Consider the following 24,991-nt stretch of genomic DNA (forward strand, 5'->3'; position numbering starts at 1 on the left):
GGTGGCCCTTGCTTCCCTCACCTCAGGTTTCCCCCTCCGAGCCCTGCGGACCTACAGCAACTTCGGGCCCATCACCAGGGGGCGCTGTGCTCTCTGGAGGTCTCACCGGCTCCCTCCCTGGGCCCTGCGCGGTGGCTCTCCTCTGCTCCCTCCCTTGCCCTTGTGGACATCGGCATGCTGAGCTTCTCCCAGGACTCCGTGAGGCCTGATTCCTGCGATGAATGCATTAGGCCACGTCATTTGCGATGGCCCAGCTCCCCTTCCCACTTTCTAATTCATACTGAGTCATCAGGGTGCCCCTTTCCTCCATCTGATGGAAAAGCCCCCAGTGGTAGCTTTCCTCAATTAACTCTGCGTCTGAGCCAGGCTCCTGGGACCTGGGACCCTTTGCTGCAGTGCTTGCCACCTGGAAAATCTCCTCCAGCAACAAAATACAAAGGAACCATCAGAGACTAAAAACTGCCTGCATGAGCAGTTGGGGCAAATTATGGACAACAAGGTACACAGAGACCACGAACCCAAGTGCCACTTGTGAAGAGCTGGGGACAGGAACGAAAGCAGGGCACTGTGCATTGCCCCCTGCACTCAGTACCACCCAGGGATGGTCAAACCACCTAAGTCACCCCTCCAGCCCCACCCTTGGGTCCACCCCTGCTCTCACCCTGTAGAAGGAACCAGCTCACCCTTGTCAGGGAGTGAGCAAACGAACCTGTTACTTGTTTTCACGCCCCTCTATGCAGCAGGGACCCCCATAAAGCCTTGCCTGAATTTCTTGTCTGGCCTCTGATCAATTTTTATTGATTGAGGAGGCCAAGAACCCTGCTTGGTAGCAGGTCCTGAAGCCCTTTTGAAGCCATCCTCATCAACTCACAGCCCAGGCGCATACGCATGACTTTCTCCCTGGCGTCCAGCACGTTTATGTAGCACTCCATCTGCATTCCTCTGTGACCTGTTTTCCACAGATCTGTCTCTCCCCTCCGTGCCTGCAAGCTCTCTACAGCCAGAGACAGGATCTCATGGTCTGTATTTTTCTTTCCTCAGTCCCTGGAACAAACGCATATTTGTGAAATAACCCTAAGACAGAGGAGGTGGAATAAAAATGGCAAATGTGTTTCTAAAGGTCAGACATGAGGGGAAAGGCTGAGTGAGAAAAGCTGGAATTGAAGAAGTCCATATTTCTAAGCAGGAGGGTCTGTATAAGGTTTAGTAGGCATAAGGATGACTTAGGGAGCTTGTTCAAAATGCAGATTCCTAGTGCCACACTTCCAAATATTCTGATTTAGCTGGTTTGGAGCAGGGCCTACAACTCTTCAGTTTAAGGAGACACAAGGGCTCCTGAGGAAGAGGGTCCTCAGAGCACACCTCTGAACCACCAGCAAAAAGAATACAGCGGTGGGAAGGATGCTAAGGTCAGCAGTTCTTAGACAAAGCTGTTCTGAATCACTTGGTGGGCGAAGGTAGGGAGAGCGAGGAAGACTTGATAAAAATGCAGTTTCCTGGGCTCCGCCCAATTTCTCAGAATCAGAATCAGAGGTACCTCCACAGACATAGGCATCAGGGCGTAGAGTCAGGAACTAGAGTCTCAGTCTTGAGACCCTGCGGCAGAGGTGTGAGCTCCCTGGCACCTGCCCCACCCCTGAACCTTCCTCCTAGGAAGCAGAGGGTACAGCTGTGGGTTGTCCCCAGATGTAAGTGACCAATAGTCTCCTTTGGTTACAAGAGAGATCCTAGAAAAATGATCAGGAGCTTTTGGAAAAATACTAGATTAAGAAAATGATGAATAGAACGGATTCGCAGAGAGAACAAAGAATGGGAAAGACAAGGCTCTCTCTGTAGTCTTCCCACCAAGTTTTCCCTGTGGGCTCTGTGTCTAGGGACCCCTCTCCAACGGCGCTCCGTATAATCTGGACCTGCAGCATCTAGTATGGTAACCAGCTTCCAGCGCTTGAAATGGCAAGACCGAGAAGCCAAAGGCTGAATTTCAATTGTGATTTATTTAAAACTCAAAAACTAATACCTATTCAGTTATTGGAAGCTGTTTAGGTATATCTGAAACAACTTGGATATGCAAATCTGGTTTTCAACAGTACATTTTATGAAATGTAAATGTAGGTCAAATAAGTCTGATGAAAATTCAGTGTCCAAAATGCAATGGGCTGCGGGGTATAAAATACGAAATTTCAAAGACTTGGTGTGAAAAATGTTTAATACATTTTAATTTGGTTTTATGTTTAAATGATAATTTTGGAGATATTGGGTTTAAGTAAAATAAATTATTAAAACTAATTTCACCTTTTTCTTTTTAGATGTGGAGTGTAGCTACTGGGAAGCTGAAATTAAGTAAGTAGCTAGCATTATGTTCATATTGGACGGTTCAGTGCAGTCAAGATTGTGTAAACTGTGACCCTGAATGTTGTCACTGAATATATTTAAACCATCTTGGAACGTTACTCTATAGAGAGAAAGGCTTGTATAAAGTTGTCATTCCAGAGGACCACAGACTGAATCCAAAGATGCTACAATTTTGGAAACTCAATCTTTTCTGGATCTCACCTCTACCCCACCTCCACCCATGATGGAGCAGCCTTCAGGGAAGCTGACAAGTCCCTTCGGAAAAGAAGCCTTGGGATTTTCAACTCCCAGTCTGGCGTCTACATATCTTGAGCACCCTCTACCTCCAGCAGCATTCCTTTCAAATGACTTTGGCTTATTTTAAACCAGCCCAAATAGTTCAAGAACTAGCATTGATAAGAATATTCAAAATATTATACTACTGGCTCTCAAAGAAGACCCAACACTATTTTAAATAAAATCAATGGCATCTCTCTCCAAAGGGACCAGTTACAAGACCAACTGCTCCTTAGGTTAAATTCTGGCATGTTTGCTAAATAAACTACCAAACAGAAAATGACATTCTTTTAAAAATTCCTTCTAACAGGTCTCATCCATCCGAAAACTGCTGTGTTTGTTATCAGGTGTTTACTCACACCTTGAGACAGAGGTTTCTCACTCAGGGTCCATCCACCACTCCTCAATACTACAGCTGTGGCTAGAAGAAAAGGGATCCACAATCGTGGCAGGTCTTTCGGATTTTTTTTTTTCTCCACTGATTTCCAGCTGAAATTTAGCATATCCTTCAAATTTCCGGGCTTCCCTAATAGCTCAGCTGGTAAAGAATCTGCCTGCAATGTGGGAGACCTGGGTTCGATCCCTAGGTTGGGAAGATCCCCTGGAGAAGGGAACAGCTACCCACTCCAGTATTCTGGCTTGGAGAATTCCATGGAGTGTATAGTCCATGGGTCACAAAAAGTTGGAAACGACTGAGTGACTTTCACATCACTTATCTTCAAATTTCAAGGCAAGCAACAAACTACATTACTATTATCAGGACCTATGATATCAGCAATAAAAATCACAGCTTTTTTTTTCTCATCACAACACAATTATTTCAGAAATCCTGAAATATGATTTATGCACATCATAACTTTATGGTAGTTAATTCTTCGTGACTATAGCACCTCATGGGCTTCCCAGGTGGCACTAGTGGTGAAGAACCCACTTGCCAGTGCAGGAGACTTAAGAGATGTGGGTTAGATCCCTGGGTCGGAAAGATCCCCTGGAGAAAAGCACGATGACACATTCCAGTTTTCTCGCCTGGAGAATGTCATGGACAGAGGAGCCTGGCGGGCAACACTCCACAGGGCTACAAAGAGTCGGGCACGCCTGAAGCGACCCAGCATGCACACATACATAGCACCTCATAACAGAGAGGCAATTCTTGGTCAATTTCTAATCTGGTCATGGTGGATAACGTGCATTCTCCACCTGGCGATCCAGTCACGGAACATGCTTTATGGTCTTACCTGTCTACACTTGCTTGTCCTTCATGGATGCACGGGAAGAAATCAGCTATTTAAATTATTTGTTAGAGTTTTGCAAAAATGAGAATTTGTAACTCTTTATAAGTTAGCATTGTTTCTTGAAATATGATAGGTGAGTCAGCTACAAGTCTTTACCAGGCAAATCCAAACACATCTGATGGTTAAGCTAACTATTAAAGTGTGTTATTTAAAGTAATTTTTAAAATATGGTGACAGATTGGGCAGCGATATAGACCATGCATAAGGTTGTAAGTTCTGTGAAAATCAGTGTGTTTCTGTATTTTTTTGTTCTTAGTAATTCTAAATACCTTTTACATTTTGACTTTTTTTTACATTTTATTTAAACAAATAAAATTATTAATGTTAACACTAATATTTATTAATATTTTAAATTTTATTTAAACAAAATAAAATGTAAAAAAAAAATAGTAAGTGATACATAGCTTTCACTAGACAGCCAAAAGAATACATAGCGGGAAAAAAAGTTAAAACCCCCTTAACCAAGACTTACAGGACTCCAATACCCATGTGTTTTTAACTCAGGGCACCCGCTTCTGGTAGAATCCACAGTGTTACCTAGCGCCCATCAGGATCATCCTCACACTGCCTTCTCGGCCCACAAATGAGTAGCAGGAAGTCTCTCTGTATTTCAGTCCCTATTCCTGCCAGCACACAGCAAAAGCAGAGAAAGGAACGTGGCTGTTTACAGAAGCGATGGTGCACAGCTTCACCTGAGAAAGCCCTGGAAGCTGACGATGACTGAGAGATTTTGGAACCTGTGGAGCAAACAGTAACTTCCTAGTAATTCAGTGAAATGCCATTAATTGTTCTTAGAAACCAGCTGGCTCTTCCACCCTCAATATGAAAAGTGAATTAAAATTTTACCTGTTATTTCTGAAGCTACTTCCCTTCATCGGTTGAGTACAACATGAATGTATATTTAGAAGCAGTACAGCACCTTCCAATTCAAAAGAAAGTTGAGTGGGACTTCCACAGTCAAACCAGGCTGGGCAGAAGAAAGTGATGCATGCTGGAAACCCACATTTCTCAGCTCTGTTGTCCCAACATTTAGAAACACCCCTGGCTTAAAAACGATGGTGTTGCTTTTAGAAATTTTATTCTTCTTTTTTTTTAAGCACCAAAAACAAGATTCAGCCTACAATTTAACATTGTCAATACATATTCTTCATTACACAACTGACACGCCAACTGTTACCTAAGCACGTCAGACTCTTCAAATCCCACACCCACACATTGTGAACTCATCTGCACCCAAATATGAATAAAGATGAAGAGCATCTTGAGGAATCAGCATCTCCATTCTCAAATGGCAAAAGCCGTGGAGCAAAGTCCTCCTAGCGTCTGAGGGAATCTCTCCAAGGAACAAGAAAGACCCCAAGAGCCACTGTGTTCTCGGAAAAAATTCACGTCCTTCTATGACAATCTGCCCACTGGGTATTTAAAGTGAAAAAGGACCTTGGAAGTCCTTTCCAATTTTGAGGTCCTAAGATTCTCTTATAAAGAAATGATCTTTCTTTGTTACTTGACTAAACTAAAGGTAATGATGTTTTGGTAGGTCAGCAGCTTAACTCAGCATTTTCTTATGGAGAATCGGTCCGGGAGACCTTATGTGGGGTGAACAAGGAAACAACGCAGACTACTCACAGCTTCTTCTCTACAAGAATTCTTTTTCCTTCATCTCCAAAACCACAATTGCAGGAAATTTCCAACACTCAAATGACCTGTTTTCCAAATGTTCGTTTATCAACTGAACGTTTCCCACTTCATTCATCAGTGTTCATTCATTCTTTCATTCGACAAGAAGTTACTGCGTGCCTACTAAGCGCCAAGCTGGCAGTGAGCAGGAGATACCATGCTATGAAAAAGGCACATCTTTTCCCAGAGATGTTTCACAAAGTGGCTAGGTACCAGGCTAATCTATAGCAACCTCCTACCATAGACTGGGTGCAACAGGAATTTTGTTTCTCCCAGTTTTAGCGACTGGAAGTCCAAGATCACATGCCAGCATGGGCAGTGTCTGGTGAGGGCCCTCTCCTTGGGTCACAGAAGACCCTGTTCTTCCTGTATGCTCACATGGCCCTTCCTGGGTGTATGTCCGTGGAAAGAGAGGAAGCAAACTCTCACTGTCTGGCCCCATCCTCCTGACCTCTCGCAACCTTAATCACCACCCAGAGGTCCCATCTCCAAACAACATCACATTAGAGGTTGTGGCTCCAACATCTCCTTCACAGTAAATATGCTATTTGACCCATAATGTTAATTTCTACAGACCTAAGTGTTTCGTAGGGCTTCCCAGGTGACGCTGGTGGTAAAGAACCCACTTGCTCATGCAGGAGATGTAAGAGATGCGGGTTCGACCCCTGGGTGGGCAAGATCCCCTGAGGAAGAAATGCTGCTGCTGCTGCTAAGTCCCTTCAGTCGTGTCCAACTCTGTGCGACCCCATAGATGGCAGCCCACCAGGCTCTGCCGTCCCTGGGATTCTCTAGGCAAGAACACTGGAGTGGGTTGCCATTGCCTTCTCCAATGCATGAAAGTGAAAAGTGAAAGGGAAGTCGCTCAGTCGTGTCCAACTCTTAGCGAGCCCATGGACTGCAACTACCAGGCTCCTCCATCCATGGGATTTTCCAGGTAAGAGTACTGGAGTGGGGTGCCATTGCCTTCTCCGGAAGAAATGGCAACCCACTCCAATATTCCTGCCTGGAAAATCCCATGGACAGAGGAGCCTGGCAGGCTACAGTCCATGGGGTCGCAAAGAGTTGGACACACTGAAGCGACTTAGCATGCACGCACGCATGCAAGGGTTTCATATCCACCTCAAAAGAGTAAGCCCTTGGCCTCCCACAGAGGTTGGTGAGGAACAGGCACTGACAGGGGGTGAGAGCCACAGTAGCATCAGACACCTCAGTCCTGAGGGCCCAGGTGGCTAAGAGCTTGGAGACTTAGGCAGACCAAGGCACAGGTCAGCTCCTGGAGCGGAGGTGGCAGTGTTCTGCAGTGGGGCCAGAATCTAGCTCTGATACAATTTTCAAAGACAGCTGTCCTGACTTCAGGGCCCACCTGCAACTCTGAAGTGTCTCCTGATCAAGTTCAATTAGGAAATGCCACGAAATTGAATATAGATAACACAAATTCAGAGTAACAACAGGATTCAAGGCATATAATCAGCCTGAAAAGAAAGTGTTAGTTGCTCAGTCGTGTCCGACTCTTTGCGACCCCATGGAGTGTAGCCCACCAGGCTCCTCTGTCCATGGAATTCTCCAGGCAAGAATACTGGAGTGGGCTGCCATGCCCTCCTCCATGGGATCTTCCTGACCCAGGGATAGAACCTGGGGCTTCTGCGTTGCAGGCAGATTCTTTACCATCTGGGACCACCAGGAAAGCCAGTTTTCACAAAGCTGCAGTGACAGAGTGCTTTCCACCAGGCCTGATGAAGTAGGCTGGGGGCCTGTCCACCTCTCTACTGTACAGAAGCCAGCATCCACCAAGCTCCCTCAGCTAGAAATAATTCTACTCTCCTCTTAAGGTATGATCATTTCCGTAAAAGCCTGCGTCGTCAAAGCCAACCTGGAATGGAAAGGACTCGAAAGAGAGGAGACTGCACACGTGTAAGTGCAGATCCTGACATGACCCCGACTGACACCTCGCAGGGCTGACGGCACCTCGAAGGAACAGTCACCACACACGGCGTGCAGGCCATGTGCCCCCTCTTCCCCACAGTCTTGAATCCAAGCAGAAGCAATGAATAGCTCTCAGCTGGATCTGTGACATCCAGCCTTTCCAAATGGCATGTCAAGCTCCTTGCGAAGTTTTTAACAGAATGAAGGAGAAAAAACACTCCTACATTTCTCTTCCCCCATCGATCGTTAAAATTAAAAAGGCAGGTGAGGATACCCAGGAAGCTCTGGATGAATGAGATGGGATCAGGCTTGGGGGTACTGAGGGCGGGGCTCTGTCCACAGCACGCAGGGCCCCAGGCCCAACTCTAACCCGTGTCTGGTACTTTGCAAGGGCTTTTATCTCCGTAGTCCAAAAGGTTCCTCACTGCAAGGCCAGTAGGACAAGAAACAGCAGAGCCACGTGGCAGAAAACCAGAGCTCCGAGACCTTGAGGGTCTCTCACCTGTGGCCACATAGCAACTGTTGGTGTTAGCCACTCAGTCCTGTCGGACTCCTTGCGACCCCATAGACTCTAGCCCTCTAGGCTCCTCTGTCCGTGGAACTATCCAGGCCTGAATACTGGAGTGAAGCGCCATTCCCTTCCCCAGGCGGTCTTCCCGACCCAGGGATTGAACCCGGGTCTCCTGCACTGACGGCAGACTCTTTACCAGCTGACCAGGTATGTGACTGTCAGAACCACATTCAAAATTGGGTCCAGTGTTCAACTGCAACCTTCTGGGGGCACAGTTTGGGGATCTGGAGTCACCATCTCTTACAGGAGATTGGATACAGCCTCTGGATATGCTTAGCTTTGTTTATTTTGCTTATGTTTTAAATTGAATTAGTTCTACCATTAAACATTAGGAGCTTTAGCATGTGAATCCAGAAGTCTGACTTTTTTTGGAAAATCCAAAGCTTAGACCCGTGCTGCTGCAGGCAACAGGAAGGCAGGGCTAAGAGGAGACCTCGAGGCACTCCGCCCATAACCCAGATATGATCAAAGCCCTACTCATCCCACCGGCTCACGCTCAGCCGCACAAAGCCTCACACACCGTGCTGCTCTCTCTTCGGCGCCTCTGGTCATGGGACCCTCCTTCTCCTGAGAGGCCGCCACCTGTCTTGCCAGTTACACGGGTTTTTATCATGTCCTTTTTAGATTCGCTTCAAATGCCCCTGGCTCCATAAAGTCCATTCCGATATGCCTGGAAGAGCTAACCAGGCTTTGTTTAAGTCTCTCCGACAGTTTCCTGTGCTTGTTTTATTGGACCATACGTGCACTATTCAGTCCTGGGGTACAGAGTAAGCAATCCCCAAGGTGGTGGTCGACACTAAAATCAAAGACTTACCGTGCATCAGAGACTATTCAAGGTGCCTTATGCATACTAACTCACTTTAGCCTCACGACGACCAGTTATACCCATTTGACATAGAGCAAACTGGGGTGTGTTAAATGTTAAAAGTTAGGACAGCCTCCCAGATTTCCTGACTCAACCGTTAAGTGGCAGAAGAGGCAAGAGAATGGAGTCTGGCGACCTCTGGATGAGAAGATGGATTGGATGGACACTTAGATAGAAGGAAGGGAGGGAAAGAAGAAGGAAAAGCAAGAGAGAAGGAAAGAAAGACAGATGAGCTGTCAGGAGTTGGTAACAGCAGATGGAGGCGTTTTCATGGCAGGAACTGTAGTCTTTGGGTGGGGGTAGGGGTGTGGTGTGAGCTAGTCATTTTTAACAGTAGACTCTCCAGGAAGACTGACCTGCTTTAGAACGGCAGTCAGTTTCTGGGGTGTAGCTGGCTGACCACAGCTGACGGCAAGCTACCGTATGACCCCATCCAGTGCAGAGCTTGAGAGAAGAGGTGTGAAGCCTAACACACTTACTATCTAGTACTAAGTAGTAGGAGCACACCAGCTTGAATGCCTCAGGGTGCAGAAATGGAAAATGCCAGCTGAAGACACAGGCAGGTGAGGGAGGACCCACAGAAAGCATCATAAGGATCTACTTCTTCTAGAGGCCTGAGCCATTTTCAGCAGGGAAAGACATGACTCCACGGTTATGAAGGGTTAGACGCAGATGAGCACACACTTCAGGAGCTCCTCCTCTGTCTCTCCTGAGCGATGACTCTTGTTTCGAGAACAGTTATCAACCGTCCCACTCCTTCCCGGCTCCATCCCTGTCCCTGCCGGCTTCCTCTCCTCCATCCCCTCACTCCAGTCACAGCCCCTCGGGGTGGTGGGGAGTCTCCACCTGTCACTGCTGAATCTGTGCTACCTAAGGAAGGCGGTGCAAAGCAGTGAGCCAGAACCATCTTACAGAGGGAGCCTGGTCTGGGGAGTATAAACGACACAGTGCAGACCACAGTGCTGGAAGGGGCTTTAGAAACCAGCTGGCTCCCAAACACCCTCTCACCAAGGAAGGAGAGCAGAAGGCAGTCGTCTTGGCCAGCCCAAAGACCCCGAGCTGCTAAGGTCCAAAGCTGGACCGAGAGCCAGCTGCCCCGCTCCCGGCCTAATACTCTGCTGCTGCTGAGTCACTTCAGTCATGTCCGACTCTGCGACCCCATAGATGGCAGCCCACCAGGCTCCGCCATCCCTGGGATTCTCCAGGCAGGAACACTGGAGTGGGTTGCCATTTCCTTCTCCAACGCAGGAAAGTGAAAAGTGAAAGTGAAGTCGCTCAGTCATGTCCGACTCTTTGGGACCCCATGGACTGCAGCCTACCAGGCTCCTCTGTCCATGGGATTTTCCAGGCAAGAGGACTGGAGTGGGGTGCCATTACCTTCTCCTATCGAATAATCCACGTGCACATAAAGACAATGTTTCTGAGATGCTGCTACTCCCTGCAGAGTCAAAGGTTTTCTTAGAAGAGTCTTTTTTTTTTTTCTACCGAGCTGGTTCCACTTCACCAGCTGGAACAGACAGACACAAGGCAATCTCCAGAAGCAGGGACCTGCTGTCACTTCCCCGAGCACAGGACAACACGAGCCATCTGCTCAGGGAACACGCTGTGACCTCGGTCCACCTCCCTCACTCGAGGTCTTATGATCCAGTCTAAGAACTCTCCAGGTCCTGGCCTCTTCCCACGGGGCCTCCCTCCACCTGCCTGCACTGAGGCCATTTCCTGGTAAGTAGGATGGGCAGGGACAGGAAGTGAACCTTGCAAAGCCATTGTGGCAGCTCTGCTTTGGGAAAAAAAAAAAAAAAGAAGATTGTTGGAGAAGGTGAAACTTTCTGCTGAATTGCACCGTAGTCTAATAATTCAGCCTCGCTTCAAGTGAAATTGGCCAAGGCTTCAGGACATCTGGCCAAGGCAGCAATCGGGAACTGAAATGCAGGCCAGCGTTCACCCACCCAGGACCCAGAGGCTGCAGCTATTCCAAGGAAGCCCATTGTCCAGTCCTTACAAAGGCTTCCTCCAGCCTGGCTGCGGCCTGCCTCGTGGCTTCTTCCAGCTAGAGTTGTTCTCCACTGCCCAAAGCCCATCAGTAGCCACCACTGCGACCCCTGGGAATAGGGCAGATAATGACAATCCCTTGGGCCAGAGAAGGGAAAACTGATCTGGGAAGAGAGACCCTGGGGAGGTGATGGCAGCTGAAAGAAAGAAAAGAAAGAAAGTGAAGCTGCTCAATCGTGTCCAACTCTTTGCAACCCCATGGACTGTAGCCCACCAGGCTCCTCTGTCCATGTGATTCTCCAGGCAAGAGAATTGGAGTAGGCTGCCATTTCCTTCTCCAGGGCATCTTCCCAGCCCAGGGATCGAACCCGGGTCCCCCACGTTGCAGGCAGACACTTTACCATCTGAGCCACCAGGGAAGTGGTGGATAGCAGAGGAGGGACCTTCTGTTACAATTTGCCCAGGCCCATCCCAATTCACACCCACTTTGTACAGCAACAACTAGGCTCCCTTTCATTCTCGAAAGTACCTGATCGTCTGTGGTCACCCTAGCCACAGACCTCTCCAAGGCATCTATCAACAGAATTCCAAGAATCCATGAACTTGAATAGGACAACAGTCATGAATGTGCTTCCCAACAACAAGCTACAATGCAGCATTTCATTCTCCTATAAATGCAGGCCACAAACTTAAGGCGGAGTAAGCTTACCAGCGACGCTGTCACCCAAACATACTAATGGGACGTTTTCCTATCATGGTTCAGGCCTGTAGTTACCCAAGGGAGCATCATGCTCACCCAATTATTGGTCTATGTCCAATCTTGTTACACTGACGCTAGTAGGTCACAGTGGTTTATGTAGCATGAAAAATGGTCTCAATAAGATGTGTTATAATCTTACCTATTGCAATGTGTACGTTGAAACGCATCATTCTAGGGTCCCTATACTTGTCAGACCACCAAAAGGCACCATGGCATAAATAAGATTAAGAGGCTTTGGCCTGGTGTTGCAGAAGCCACCTTCGCCAAGGACAGAGGACATGGGAAAGAAATTCTGACCTCTGGGTGAGCTCTCAGCCTGCCACTAAGTTGATCCAGACCTTGAGGAATTACTCAGGCGCACCCTGACAGCTTGCGCACCTCCTCTCCAGGCCTTGAGCATTCCCATTAGCTTTCTTCATCTTCTCTTATTTTTATGCCTTTCTTTATCCGTCAGGTTTGGCTTAAATCAAGTATCTGTTCATCTTCCTCTGCTGATCGCTGGGCCCTCTTCCTTTGGGTGGTCCATTTCCCCTGACGCTTGCCCCCTCCCACCCCCGTTTTCTCCTACCCCCGCCTCCAATGCTTCTCCAGGACCTCTCTCCTGGGCCTCCTGACCCAGCGGGCCCTCAGCCTTCCTTTCTTCATAGGTTTTGTAGCAGGTGATTTGTGCACCAAGGGTCTGCCTACTATCTTTCACTGGGGCAGGGTATTCATTCTGTTGATAGGAAATGCTTTTGAGAAGCAACTGAAAAACAGACTGCCCACCCAAATAAATGAGTCTGAAACACTCCACGGCAGGAGATGCTATAACTCTGACAACCCAAGCTTAAATGTACTCTGTAGAAAGGATGGCAAGCATTCCTGCTTGATAATCCCTCATGACCAGATGTCTAGGGAAGGTCAGCAAGCTGGGGCCAGGATTCCTCGCAGAGCATAAATTCCCAGTGTAGCCACACAAAGGATCCTGCTTAGTCACTGCTACCCGGGTGAGCCCTCTGTATGCAGGCCTATACAATCACTGCTTTTCTAGATCAGAACTGAGGGCAGACTCGAGGAGAAGTCAGTGTGACTTAAGGACCTTTGTGCTATAGCTCTGGACAAATATACAAGGGCCCTGGTGCCTTCTTCCTCCTCCCACCAGGGGAAATTTGTGTCCTGAAACAGCCATCTCCCCCAGCAAGGGACTGACTTATATGCAGACTGAAAAGTCTATCAATGATCTAAAGAAAAGAAGAAGAGGGAAAGAAGGCAGGAAAAAAGAAAGAAGGAACCGATCTAGACTTGTGTTACTCCATGCTTAAAAGTGACTCACAATATTACATTTTTTTATTTTTTATATTTGTTCCCATTTTACTTCTACTAAAAGGCACAAATCCTTTTTCAAACACTGTCTCCAATCCTTTTTTCAAAAACCTGTCCCTGGACAAGTATTAATATAAAAAGCAGCTCAGAGAGTTTAGGAGAAATTGAAACCATAAATTTTATAATATCTGTTAATTTATCCTCCAAAAGAAAAAAGTCTTTATCAGAGTGGTTCTTTTTCTGTACATGCATGCATGCTAAGTCACTTCAGTCGTGTCCAACTCTGTAGCCCACCAGGCTCTTCTGTCCACGGGAGTCTCCAGGTAAGATTACTGGAGTGGGTTGCCATGCCCTCCTCCAGGAGATCTTCCCAACCCAGGGATTGAACCTGCGTCTCTTAAGTCTGCATTGGCAGGTGGGTTCTTTACCACTGGCAACACCTGGGAAGCCCTTTTCAATATTTAATTCATATATTTTTTTAAAAATTTAAATATTATACAGTCCTTACCCTTGACTTACTCACTTTGGGAAAATATAGTCCAAACTTGTCAGGTATTGAGAAGGCTGCAGACTTCATTCTTACCTCAAATGGCCATTTCATCATGTTGTGATGCATTAATTCACCAAATTTTTATAAAGCACAGATAGCTATATACCAGTATGTCAGACCTAAGAGCTGCTGTTATGGTTCCCAACCACTTGTAGGATAAAGCTCATCATGCCACAATCTGAAGATAAATCCTGTGGATTATTTAAATCTAGATTAAGATATTATATTTTTATTTAAAATAAAGCCAATGAATAAATAGCTTCTCAGGTTCTACTTGGCTATATTTTCTTTTTCTTATTTTCCCTCGTCATCACCTTCAAATTCCACAGATCCTTATTATTCGGATTCTCTTGTTAATAAAAACAGGTCAAATTCAGATGCTGTGGTTCTTGATTCTCTTATTTTTAACTATCTCACCAACACTGAGAATTTTAATTCTTACTATGTATTGTGTAAAAATAGTTACTCGTTGTGTTCCAAGTAAAAAGGTTCATGTGTTTCATAACCTCTTCCCAGAGCATGTTGCTCAATAATAATAGTTATTCTGTCAACAAACTTGTGTTTATATGGTTTAAGATAAATATACCCTCAATGAGCTGTCCCTGTAGAAGCGCTGTGTGGGCCTCGGGCAGTGAGTGCGTGAGTTAGCGGAGGGGAGGTGGACCACATACGCGGGACAAAGAGACAAGGAACTCCCCTGGCACACCTGAAAAGCTAGGAACTGGAAACCAGGATGTCCGCCCAGGGGTGAGCAGCGTCTGCCTCCTGTGGTTCCTGAGAGAGACCCCTTCTCTGGGAGGCTGTCGCACCTGATTTCAATGCCACTGCTCCAACACTGCGGGAATCCAGCTACAGCAGCCGCCCCTCCTTCAGAAGATCACCCTTCTGGGATGATTTGAGGTTCAGGGCGCTCCCTGCGGACATCGCGACATACTTTTCCCTACTTATAGTAAAAATAATATGCGTTTCTAATGAACTCTCTAGAAAGCGAATGCTTCCCTTGAGATAACAGCGGACTCTGGGATTCAGATCAGTCAGACCAGCCCTAAGGGCGGACTGAGGAGGTGGGCAGGAGGGGAGGCCAGAAGGACAGCATCGGGCAGGGCCCACCAAAGCCCTCTGTCTCCGAAGCCTCTGTCCATGCCCCCACCCCTGCCTCACCCCCACATGGCTGTCCTTGCTGCCCAAGGGCCTCCATCCTGGCTTGTCACAGCAACAGGGGTGCAAAGCTTGTTCCAGGGGACATAAAAGGCACCAAATCTCCACCATCTGCCTGCAACTCTTACCTCCCCCGCCTCAGTGTGACTCTGAGAAACAGGCTTTCCCAAGTCTCTCTGTTTACTTTTTGTTGATTCAGCCCCAGGGGAAGAGCATCTTGATACTGTAGCTGCAGGGAAGAAGACAGGGGATGTTCTTAGGAATCAGAATCCTGTCGGACAAGAACACCGAGGGGCATAAGGAATGCCCAAACTGCAAGAAAAGTCCCCTTTGTTAAAAGGGCTCAGTGAGTGAGACATGGCAAAGAATAATTTCCCATTTCTGAGCCCCAAGTATGTCCACCACAAAGATGTGGTTTTTGCCTCAAGTTGACAGCAGCCTAAAGTTTAGGATCAGAAATCAGAAACCAATGATCAGAAATCCAAGAGAAATAATACCAAATCGCTTCATAGGACGCAAAAGGATTTTTCCCTCTGAGGTCCGACATTTTCTCTTATTTTCACAAATACCCGCGGGTGGGGGAAGACATACCCACTCCCCTGGACAGAAGGACCTGGCTAAAATGACTGAGGATGCCTTTAATTTTCTTTAGAATTATTGAAAAGGCTGCACAGTTCGTCTTTTACCAGAAGATTTATAAATGGTCTACTGCATTTTTGGCAAAAGACATGCATTTGTGGTGGTTTAACCACTCCACAATCGCGGCTTTTTTCTCTTTATGCAGATGGAGGCATTTATGCCAAATTAGCAAAGAGCTCTACTTTTTAAATAAAGTTTTCCCCTAATCAATTTTTCACAAATTAATTTTAAGATGCTGAGAAACAACCACAGTGAACCCAATGCATGCGTGCACCAACATGGGCTATTTCAACCAAGGGTCAGAAGACAGTGGTTCTAGTACAGCGGTGCTAGAAACACACCAAAATGACCTTCATCAGGGAATATCCTTCCGCCTCTGGGCTGGGAGGGACAGATCTGAGAAGGCCCTCGCTCTGATACTCTGTGCTTCAGTCATGAGAAATAGACTCTTGCAGAATCCAGTGCCTACAATTTGTGTCTCTAGAGCAGACCCTGCTCACACTCATATCCCCCCTTCCATATCTGCTCACTTTTATAAAGGGGCTTCCCAGGTCGCACTTCCCAGTGGTAAAGAACCTGCTTGCCAATGCAGGAGACATAAGAGACACAGGTTCGATCCCTGGGTCTGGAAGATCCCTGGAGGAGGGCATGGCCACCCACTCCAATATTCCTGCCTGGAGAATGCCATGGGCAGAGGAGCCTGGCGGGCTATAGTCCATGGGGTCGCAAAGAGGCAGACATGACTGAAGTGACTTACCACGCACACTCTCCAAAAGAATCAGAAAAGAAGTCCAGTGCCGGTGGCCAACTCCCTAAATCTGCTTCCAGAGCCAGGATCCCACCCTGCCGAGGTGCGCCCCAAGGGACTGATCAGTGTCACAGCCCCAGGAGCCTCACAGGCCAGCATGGCGCTGCCCACACGGCCCCGGATTGAACTAGAAGACTAGGGCCTCACCCACATCCTGTGGCCAAAGGATCTTTGGGAACAAGTGGGGCTCAAAGCAGGGACACACCAACTGTCCTCCACCCAGGACTAACACGTTCAGCTATTTACTGGCTGGGTGACAAGGAGCGAACCGATTACTTTCTCCACTGCTTGGTTTTCAAAAGAACTCTCCTCCAGGGTTGTGAGCAGGGTTGTGCCCAGGAAACCGTCAGAGCCTGGCACAGGGGAAAGGCCAGTGTGGACCATTGTCCCTGCTACCTGGCCCCTCAGAAGAGCTCCCCAGCAACCTGCACAAGCACCCTGGTGTGAATTTTAAGTCCTCCATCAGCAGTTGCCAAAGGGACTTTCCTGGTGGTCCAAGGGTGGAGAATCTGGCTGCCAACATGGGGGACACAGGTTCTCTCCCTGGTCCAGGAGGATTCCACACGACAGGGAACAACTGAGCCTGGCACCGCAACTTCTGAAGCCTGAGGGCTCCAGGGACCCGGCACCCTGGGAGGGAAGCCCTGCTCTCCTGCAACTAGGAAAAGCCTGCCCGCCACAAGACCCACAGCAACCAAAGGACATGTTCCGTCTCTTTCTACAAGCAAAGCAAGGGAGCAGAACACAAACCAGGCCATAAGCATCCAGCGAGAAGCAGGTCCTGGGAGTCAAAAGCTCAATGGTGAGCTTGAGCGAGGGACTTAATTCTAGGATCCTACCTGACCAGCCGGGGAATTCGGAAGAGACCAAAGCGGGCCTGTGGGGTGTGGCTTTGGCGCTCAGAAGCTGCACCCCAGCCCCGTCCCAGGGCATCCCCCCCCCCCCCCGCCCCACCCCCGACAGCTGCTTGGGGCTCTGGAGCTTGCCTTCCGGAGGCAGGGAGCGTGCGGCCACAGGGGGACTCTGGATGGAAGGGAATGACCCAACTCAGAACTCCTCCCTGAGGAGGAGTCTCTTCCAAAAGGGTCTGCAAAGCCTGGGGCCCAAAAGAGGGGTCTGCTCGGAGCTCTGCTTTCTCCCAGCTCGGATCCAGAAATGTCTGCAGGGGAACCGCAGGGACGAGACGAGGGTCCCCCTCCGCGCCTGCACGTGGGAGAGCTGCTTAGGGACGACCCGAGGGTTTCGGGTGCTCCAGACCCAGGCAACATTCAAACCCCTCTTCTCTGCAGTGGGGAGGAAGCGACCTGGACCGGAGTCTCAGCCAAAGGCGCCACTTTGAGAGGGGCGTGCACTCTTCAGAGAGGAAGGGTTAAACCAGGAGCTGCCAGGCCTTTGATAGCCTAGAGAGTTCCCCAACGGCCTCCCCGGGGCCGCGGGGTGAGGGGGGCTCCCCTTCTTCACAGCACTCTAGGGACCCTCCTCCCAGTGGCCTTCCCCACCAGATTGCTGGGATGCCAAAGAGGAAAGGGGCTCGCCTTCCCTCACCCACCAAGACGTCTGAAACAGCCCAGAGGGTCTACCTGGGAGCAGAGAGGTGGACCGAGTTCCCTCTGCCCGGGGCCCCGGGTCTGGGAGCCAGGCCTCCCCTCCCCAGAGGCCCGCACCCCCTCGCCCCGCGCCCCGCCTTTCGCCGCATCCCCTCCGGGATCAGTGCTCCAGAGCCGCCCGGGGGGCTCAGGGCTCCCCGGGTCGCTCGCTCCGCCCAGGGGGGAGGCGCGGGAGGCGGGGGAGGGGGCTGGCGCTGCAGCCGCGGCCCCTGCGCCGTCCTCCCATTGCCTGGGACCAGGGTCTCCAAGCCCAGGCGCCGGGGACACTCCCCAAGCAGCACACAAGCCTCCCCCCGGAGTCCCGGAATCCCCTTCCCACCCCGCGGCTGCGGAAACACCCCGAACTCCCAGGCGCCGGGCTGGATGGTGGGCGTGGGCCGGCCGGCTGGGCTGCAGAAGGGGAAAGGTGCAGCCGCGGGTGCTGGGGAACAGGGGACGCGGGGTGCTCCTGGAGCTGGGAAAGCGCTCCCCCCACCCCCGACCACTCAGTCACCGCCCAAGACGCCAACGGACACGGTCTGTTCCACCCGGAGACGGAGATCGCCCCAGTCCAGGCATCCAGAAGCCGGCCTTCCCACGCCCCCTACCCCCGGGCCCAGCATTCGGCGGCTGGGGTCGGCCCCCCGGCGCTTCCCCGGGTACCTGCCCCCTCCCCCAGCCGTATTTACACACCGAGTCGGTGCCCTCCACACTCAGATTCCCAGAAGACGGCTGGGGAGCCGGCCCCTCGCCCACTTGAGCCGAGCTTTTGGTCTCCCCTCAACCCGATGCGTCTCCACCTCCAGCTTCCTCCCACCGCCCCCCCAACACCCCGCCGGCCACCTCTGCCCCCCCAAAACCACTTACTTCACCCATCCGGATCTGCACTTGCCTTCCCACGGCGCACAGCCGCAAACCACTCCGAGGGTTTCATGACCGAGTTGGGGGTGGCACACGGGAGAACCGACCGACTCCCGCCGCGCCGGACGGAGCCCCGGGGCGGGGGGAGGGGGCAGCCTCCCCCCCACGTCCCACCAATTCCCACCAATTCTATTTCACCCTCTTGGCTCCTACTCAACCCCTACAGGCAGGATGAGCACCTCTGGGTCCCAGACCCTGGCCCCTCTGCAGGAAGCGAAAAGTCGACTGGCAAGAACACACAGAGAAATAGACAGATGCCTCCGGCGAGGCGGGGGGTGGGGGGGGGGGGGATGGGGGGAAGGGCGCAAGCGAGAACTAGCTGTGCAACTTGCACGCACTGGCTGAGCGCCGCGCAGCGAGGGGGCACAAAAGTTTGCAGACTGTGGCACTGCAGCCAGCGGCACTCGAGCAAAGAGGGTCGACACCCCCCACCTCCCGCCACTCGCCAGGAAGGGGGTCTCTCCAAGGATCTGCGCCAGGGAGCCTGGGGGTTGGACACAGCTCAGAAATGGGGTGATGATGGTTCTTCTCTACGGGTTCCGGAGAGGGACGGCCTAGGTACCCGGGCAGAGGGGCCAACGCGGCGCTGGGCGAAAAGCAACAGGCGGCTACACCTTACCTTGCGCCAGTCCGCGGCCGGGGCGGCTGCTCCATCCTCGCAGCGCACGGAGGAGGCGTTGGGTGCGTCTGCGGGGTGGCGTGCGCGCTGCCAGACCCGCAGCAGCCGCCGTCCCCGCCCGACTGCCCGCCGGGCTGCCTGCCTCGGACCGGGCCGGTTCTCCCGCGGCGGCGGCGGCGGCGTTGGTGCGCGGGACGCGGGCGGTGAGTGGCTGGGCCGCCGTCCCCCGGCGCCTCGGCAGGGAGAGGGCGCGGCCCCCGGGGGCGCGAGAAGGCGCCGCGGGGCTCCCGCTGCAGCGGCGGCCGCTGCAGACCCGGCGCCGGGCCCGGAGCCTCGCTGGAGCGAGCAGACAAAGCGCCGCCCGCCCAGAAGCGATCGGCTCGGTCGCTAGAGGGGAATCGCCTCCAAAGCCCGGCCGGGGAGGAGGGAGTGGGAGGAGGAGGAGGCGGCTGGGGACGGCCAGAGCAGCAGGGGACGAGCGCGACAGCCCGAGCCCAGCCTCGGCGGCGCGGGCGCTGCCCTCCCGCCTGCCGGGCGGGGGTCCGCGAGGGAGCGAGGGGGCGGGGGCTGAGCGACGGCCGCAGGAGCCGCGGAGCTGGGGCGCGAGCGCTCGCTCGGCGCGCCGCCCTCGCCCCCTTCTCTCACACCTCCTGGCATAGCTCCACGCTCAGCATGCTACGGCCCGATCCTTTCTCCTCTGTTTTTTCTAACTCTCGAGATCAGAACCGAATTTAGCTGGCCGGAGCAACACAACGTGGGGATATGGGTGGATGAACCTCTGAATGGGAAGAAAGGAGGATGCTTGCAATCCTTTGGACAGATGATGGTCCATTGGGCGCAGAGAATCGCGCTCGGCTATTTTGCCGGAAGATGATTAAGTGGGCTGCCACCCCCGCCTCCCCCCTCAAGACTCCAAGATAAGACCCTGGAAAGGCCCCCTGCAGTCCCGGAAGCCCAAAGTTTTGGGCTCAGAGCCCTTCCCCCCCCCCCCACCCCCCCACCCCCAGCCAGTCCAATCAGTTTCCCAAAGCAGAAGGTGTTAGAGAATTAATTTTTTCCTTCCCCTCCCGGGGAGGACTGTACATGTATGTGCAGCCGAAATGGAGTCTGTAAGTCCCTTAAGAAAGTGTGTGTAAGATTAAAGCGAATATCTGATTTTCATAACGGTATTGTTTCATGATGTAAATTATTTATCAGATCTATACCAAAAGAAAAAAAAAAAAATTGGGCCAGAGGACCTGGCCTCCCCAGGGTCTACAGATAGCACCTTCTTTTATAGCCCATCCTCACTCTCACCCCAGGCAGAATTAACCTTCCCTTCTCTTTGCTGTCACTGTTGTATTTGCCAATCACTGGCAGGATTTACATATATTTGTTTTATGGATTTGTTTATAGATTTCTATTGCTTCATTCACCTGTGAGTATTGTTAATTTTTCTTTCTCCACTGCAACATCCAGCAATGTGTTGTGTCTAACCGGTAGGGTTCTCAAGGAAAGCTTAACCAGTGGAAGGTCAATTTCTCCTTCAAGCAGCTAAATCCCAGTGTCTCTAGAATCCCAGGGACTCAGAGATGAAATCTGCAAGAGTCTGGGTGGGACAGAAGACACAGACAGTTAAACTCACACCTCTGTGAGCTAGAAATGTACAACTGTGTAGTTCATTCTTGTTTCTAAATAATCTTCTCTCACTGATCACCCCACCTCTGTCTGCAGAATTCCCAAAGGCAAAGAAAACCAAGCTGTTGCACAGCTGCATAGGGTGAGAGGTACATACCCAGCGCTAACACCTAGAGCAAACCCATTCCAGGTGAGAAGGACCAGACAATTTTTATCATTTCATGACCCGTGTCCAGTCTGTTGGAAGCCTGCCAAGATTTCCTCATTTCCAGTGTGGCTCTCTTATTCTGGATGCATCTTCAAACTGAGCAGTATTTCATTGCCGAGAGAATTTGTGCTTTGTGGCTTAGGGATGTATTAAATAATCCTTTATTTACTGCGCTCACTGTCTATCAACTATAGGACAGATACCCCAGATCAGGGCTGCACTATGAAAAGGGTCCATAAATGTGTAGGAGATTGGGGTGGGGGGAATGACTCCTAAGATATTTTCTAAGATGATACTGTGATTAGAAAGGTTGTAGTTTGAAGTTTTGTTTATTTATTTTGTTTTTTTTTTTAGATAAAGTCACAGGTAAATATGGATGGCAGGTGTGTAATTTGGTATAATTTTTTTCTGAAGGGAAATTTGGCATTACTATTGAAAACATAAAATATTTGCATGTCTTTGTCCTCATGACTCTATTTCTAGAAAATCATCCTCAGGAAATAATTGAGGATGTACAACAAGATTTATCTACAAGGATGTTTATTGCTATGTTGCTTTTACTAGTAGAATATCAAAACCGAACTCATATCTCACAAGAAAGAAATGGTGAAATAGTTTGAAAAACTATTTCAATATTAGTCAGACATTGAACTGTTGTTGTAAGTGGATAGGTGAACATGGTCAGGAATGATGGTTATAATACAATTTTAGTTGAAAAAATCAGATGCAGAAGATGAGAAAATAGTGAAAATTAAAATCTGAAACGGACAGATCTCGGTTTGGAGTCAGACATTTTTACTTGCCAGCTATGCTATTCCTCTCTAATACCTTGGTTGTATGATTGGATTGATGTTATTTACCTCATAGTGTCTTTGTGCTTTAAATTAAATAGTATTTATGAAAAAACAATGCAATGCCTAAGGCATAGTAAAATCTCAATATGTTTTCCTTTTGGCCATTATTAACTGTTAAAGAGTTCAATACATGTTTTGTTGCATATATATGCATTTAGACTCCTGTGTAGAGTAATATGCACTCTAGGTAATAAATATGCAGTTGAAACGATAAGCATTGTTTATCCCTCTTAATACTGGGATTATGGGTTTCTTTTTAAAAATTTATGTAGTAACCAAAAGCAGTGGAATTAGTTTTCTCTTAATTAAAACAAACAATTTCTAACTATTGACACAGGAAATCTCTAGACTAGGACGCTTTGTGCTCTAGTCGATTCACATAATCAACAAGACTTGCTGACTGTTGGTGTCACCCAGGCTATAAAAAGGATGAATGACAGGGCATGGAGTTTGTCACGTTCCATATAAACTTGGATTTGTTTTGTAGCAACCAGGAGTCAAGTCCAGCTCAGCAAAATATGCTGCTTAATACGAAGAGCTGACTGGTTGCTGTTCCCGCCTTGTCTTAAGAGCCAACACAGAAAAAGGAAGAGGTGAGAGAAGTTATATTTGTAACTTTTGATTAGTGAATTAGGGAAGAAAGCCTGGCATTGAAGGGCCATGAGTGTCTGTGACCTTCACATGTATAGCGGTAGTCCCTGTGGTTTGGAGGTGAAGCTTTTGTAAAACTTGTCTGTGTATATTACAAATGTTACAGAAATGTAAAGGCCAACAATATTTACTGGTGTTCTTAGTGCAATTTTTTTTAAACACAGGGGTCAATTGTTTTAAAAGGAATATATTTCAGTAATTTTGCATGTAAAGCAAAGTCTTTGAATTTTGAATTGTCTCCCTTTGAAACTCTCAAGAGAAAGAGCCCTTGAGTTGAATTTCTGAAATCTGAAGAGTTGGGGGTGTCAGAAACTCTGGTGTCTAAGGAATGAATGGGATCAAGCCGAAAAGATGTCACTGTCGTGAATTCTTTGTGGAAGGTGTACCGGTTAACCACTCTTGAGAAAGGACCACCCGAGAACTTCTTGGCTTAAAATAACAACCCTTCCTCGCGCTGGATCTGAAATCTGGACGAGGCTCAGGGAGGAAGGCTGAGTTCTGGCCTGTGCTGTGTGAACTCAGGGCCTCTGCGCTCAGAACGGACACTTTCTCTGCCTCCCAGATGGCTCACCCCACCTGGCGGGCTACAGGTTCTCAGGGCTCACCAGGAGTTGAGGGCGGGGTCCTCACTGTCCTTCCGTGTTCACCTCTCCGTGTGTCTCTCTCCACAGCTTCTCACAGATTTCCTCATTTCATGGCAGTCTGATTCACAAAAAAAGGAACGTCAACAGAAATCAGATCTTCTGTGAGTGTGGAAAATCTAAACTAAGTATTGCCCATTCCACAAACAGTCCAGTCTTTACACAATAGTATACATTTTGATCTGAAACTCACCAGGCAAACTATTTAAAAAGAGAATCATTTGAATAATTTAGGCAAGTGGATCTATTTTCCTTCCATGTATGGAGAGTTTTCATTAAGAATTGGAGTACTAGCTAGGAATGTAAACTGGTGCAGCCACTATGGAAAACAGTATGGAGGGTCCTCAAAAAAATTCCAAAGAGAACTCCCAAATGACCCAGAAGTCCCACTTCAGGGTGTTTATTTGAAGGAAACAAAACTCACTCTCTTGGAAAGATATTTATACCCCCATGTTCATTGCAACATTATTTGCAAGAGCCAAAATAGGGAAACGACCTGTGTTTATCAACAGATAAAAGGATAAAGTAAATGTAGAGAATATATGTGTAACGGAATAGTACTCAGCTGTGAAAAAGAAAAATCCTGCCATTAGTGACAACATGGAGTATCTTGAGAGCATTATGCTAAGTGAAATAAGTTGGAGAAAGACAAACACTGTATGAGCTCAACGTTTGTGGAATCCGCCAAACGAAACAAGACTCAGATACAGAGAAGAGATTGGTGGCTGCCAAAGGAAGGGGCTGTTGGGTGGGAGAAATGAGTTTATTGTTTAACACCAAAAAAATAACAATAATTTTAAGATTATCCATTTAAATGAATTCAAAGTAATTAAATATATACACACACACACACTCTCTTGAGAGTCACTTATATGGCAAGGAGATCAAGTCAGTCAATCCTAAAGGAAATCAATCCTGAATATTTATTGGAAGGACTGAGGCTGTAGCTGAAGCTCTGATAATTTGGCCACCTGATGCAAAGAGTTGACTCACTGGAAAAGACCCTGATGCTGGGAAAGACTGAAGGCGGAAGGAGAAGGGGACGACAGAGGATGAAATGCTTGGATGGCATCTTCAACTCAATGGACATGAGTGTGAGCAAACTCTGGGAGATAGTGAAGGATAGGGAAGCCTGGAGTGCTGCAGTCCATGGGGTTGCAAAGAGTCAGACATGACTTGGTGACTGAAAAACAACAAATATATATGTAGGTATACATACATAATCATTAATAATGGCTCCATATAGTAAAAGACCAAATTCCTAATCACGGTTTTCATAAACCTCTGCAATTTCTTTCTTCCCAGACCTATCTTACACACTATTTCATAGCCTCCTCCAGCATCTCAATGTTTATGCTTCTTACCTGGGCCCTTTGTTTTGATTGGAGCCAGCTGTTGACAAGTTCACTACCCTCCCCCAACTCGCCCCACCCACCAACTAGGCTGCAAGCTCCTTGAGAGCAAGGACTTTATTTCAATCCACTTATGTGCTCACAGCCGTCAGCCCAGAGCCCACATGGTGTGGATGCCTGATGTACACTTATTGCAAAGATGAATAATTCAGTATCGCTCCCCTTTCTGACTCAGTCAGTCTATGTCCAGCATGGCGGTACTGCTCGTGAGTTGCTCCACAGGGGAGCTAATTAATTCTCTGAAACTGGAAAATGTTTTCAAGTTCCACAACACTTTGGAAGCACTCAAGAACACCAATATGTGCAATAAAGATGTT

The 24,991-nt window shown here is 48.9% G+C and overlaps 1 protein-coding gene across 3 annotated transcripts in view; it reads right to left on the reverse strand.

The window, feature by feature from the left end:
* Window positions 1–19,359, reverse strand: part of LRRC3B (leucine rich repeat containing 3B) — a 93,758-nt gene extending 74,399 nt beyond the window's left edge. The window contains exon 1 of one of the 3 annotated variants that reach the window (XM_052661500.1): window positions 19,292–19,359. The gene's annotated coding sequence lies outside the window, so the exon portion shown is untranslated. Of the gene's footprint in view, window positions 1–18,444; window positions 18,498–18,618; window positions 18,721–19,291 lie in introns of those variants that run through there. The other 2 variants (XM_052661498.1, XM_052661499.1) reach the window with 2 other exon arrangements.
* Window positions 19,360–24,991: the final 5,632 nt, after the last annotated feature.

The sequence above is a fragment of the Budorcas taxicolor genome, chromosome 24 (assembly GCF_023091745.1).
Source record: "Budorcas taxicolor isolate Tak-1 chromosome 24, Takin1.1, whole genome shotgun sequence".
NCBI classification, from domain to species: Eukaryota; Metazoa; Chordata; class Mammalia; order Artiodactyla; family Bovidae; genus Budorcas; species Budorcas taxicolor.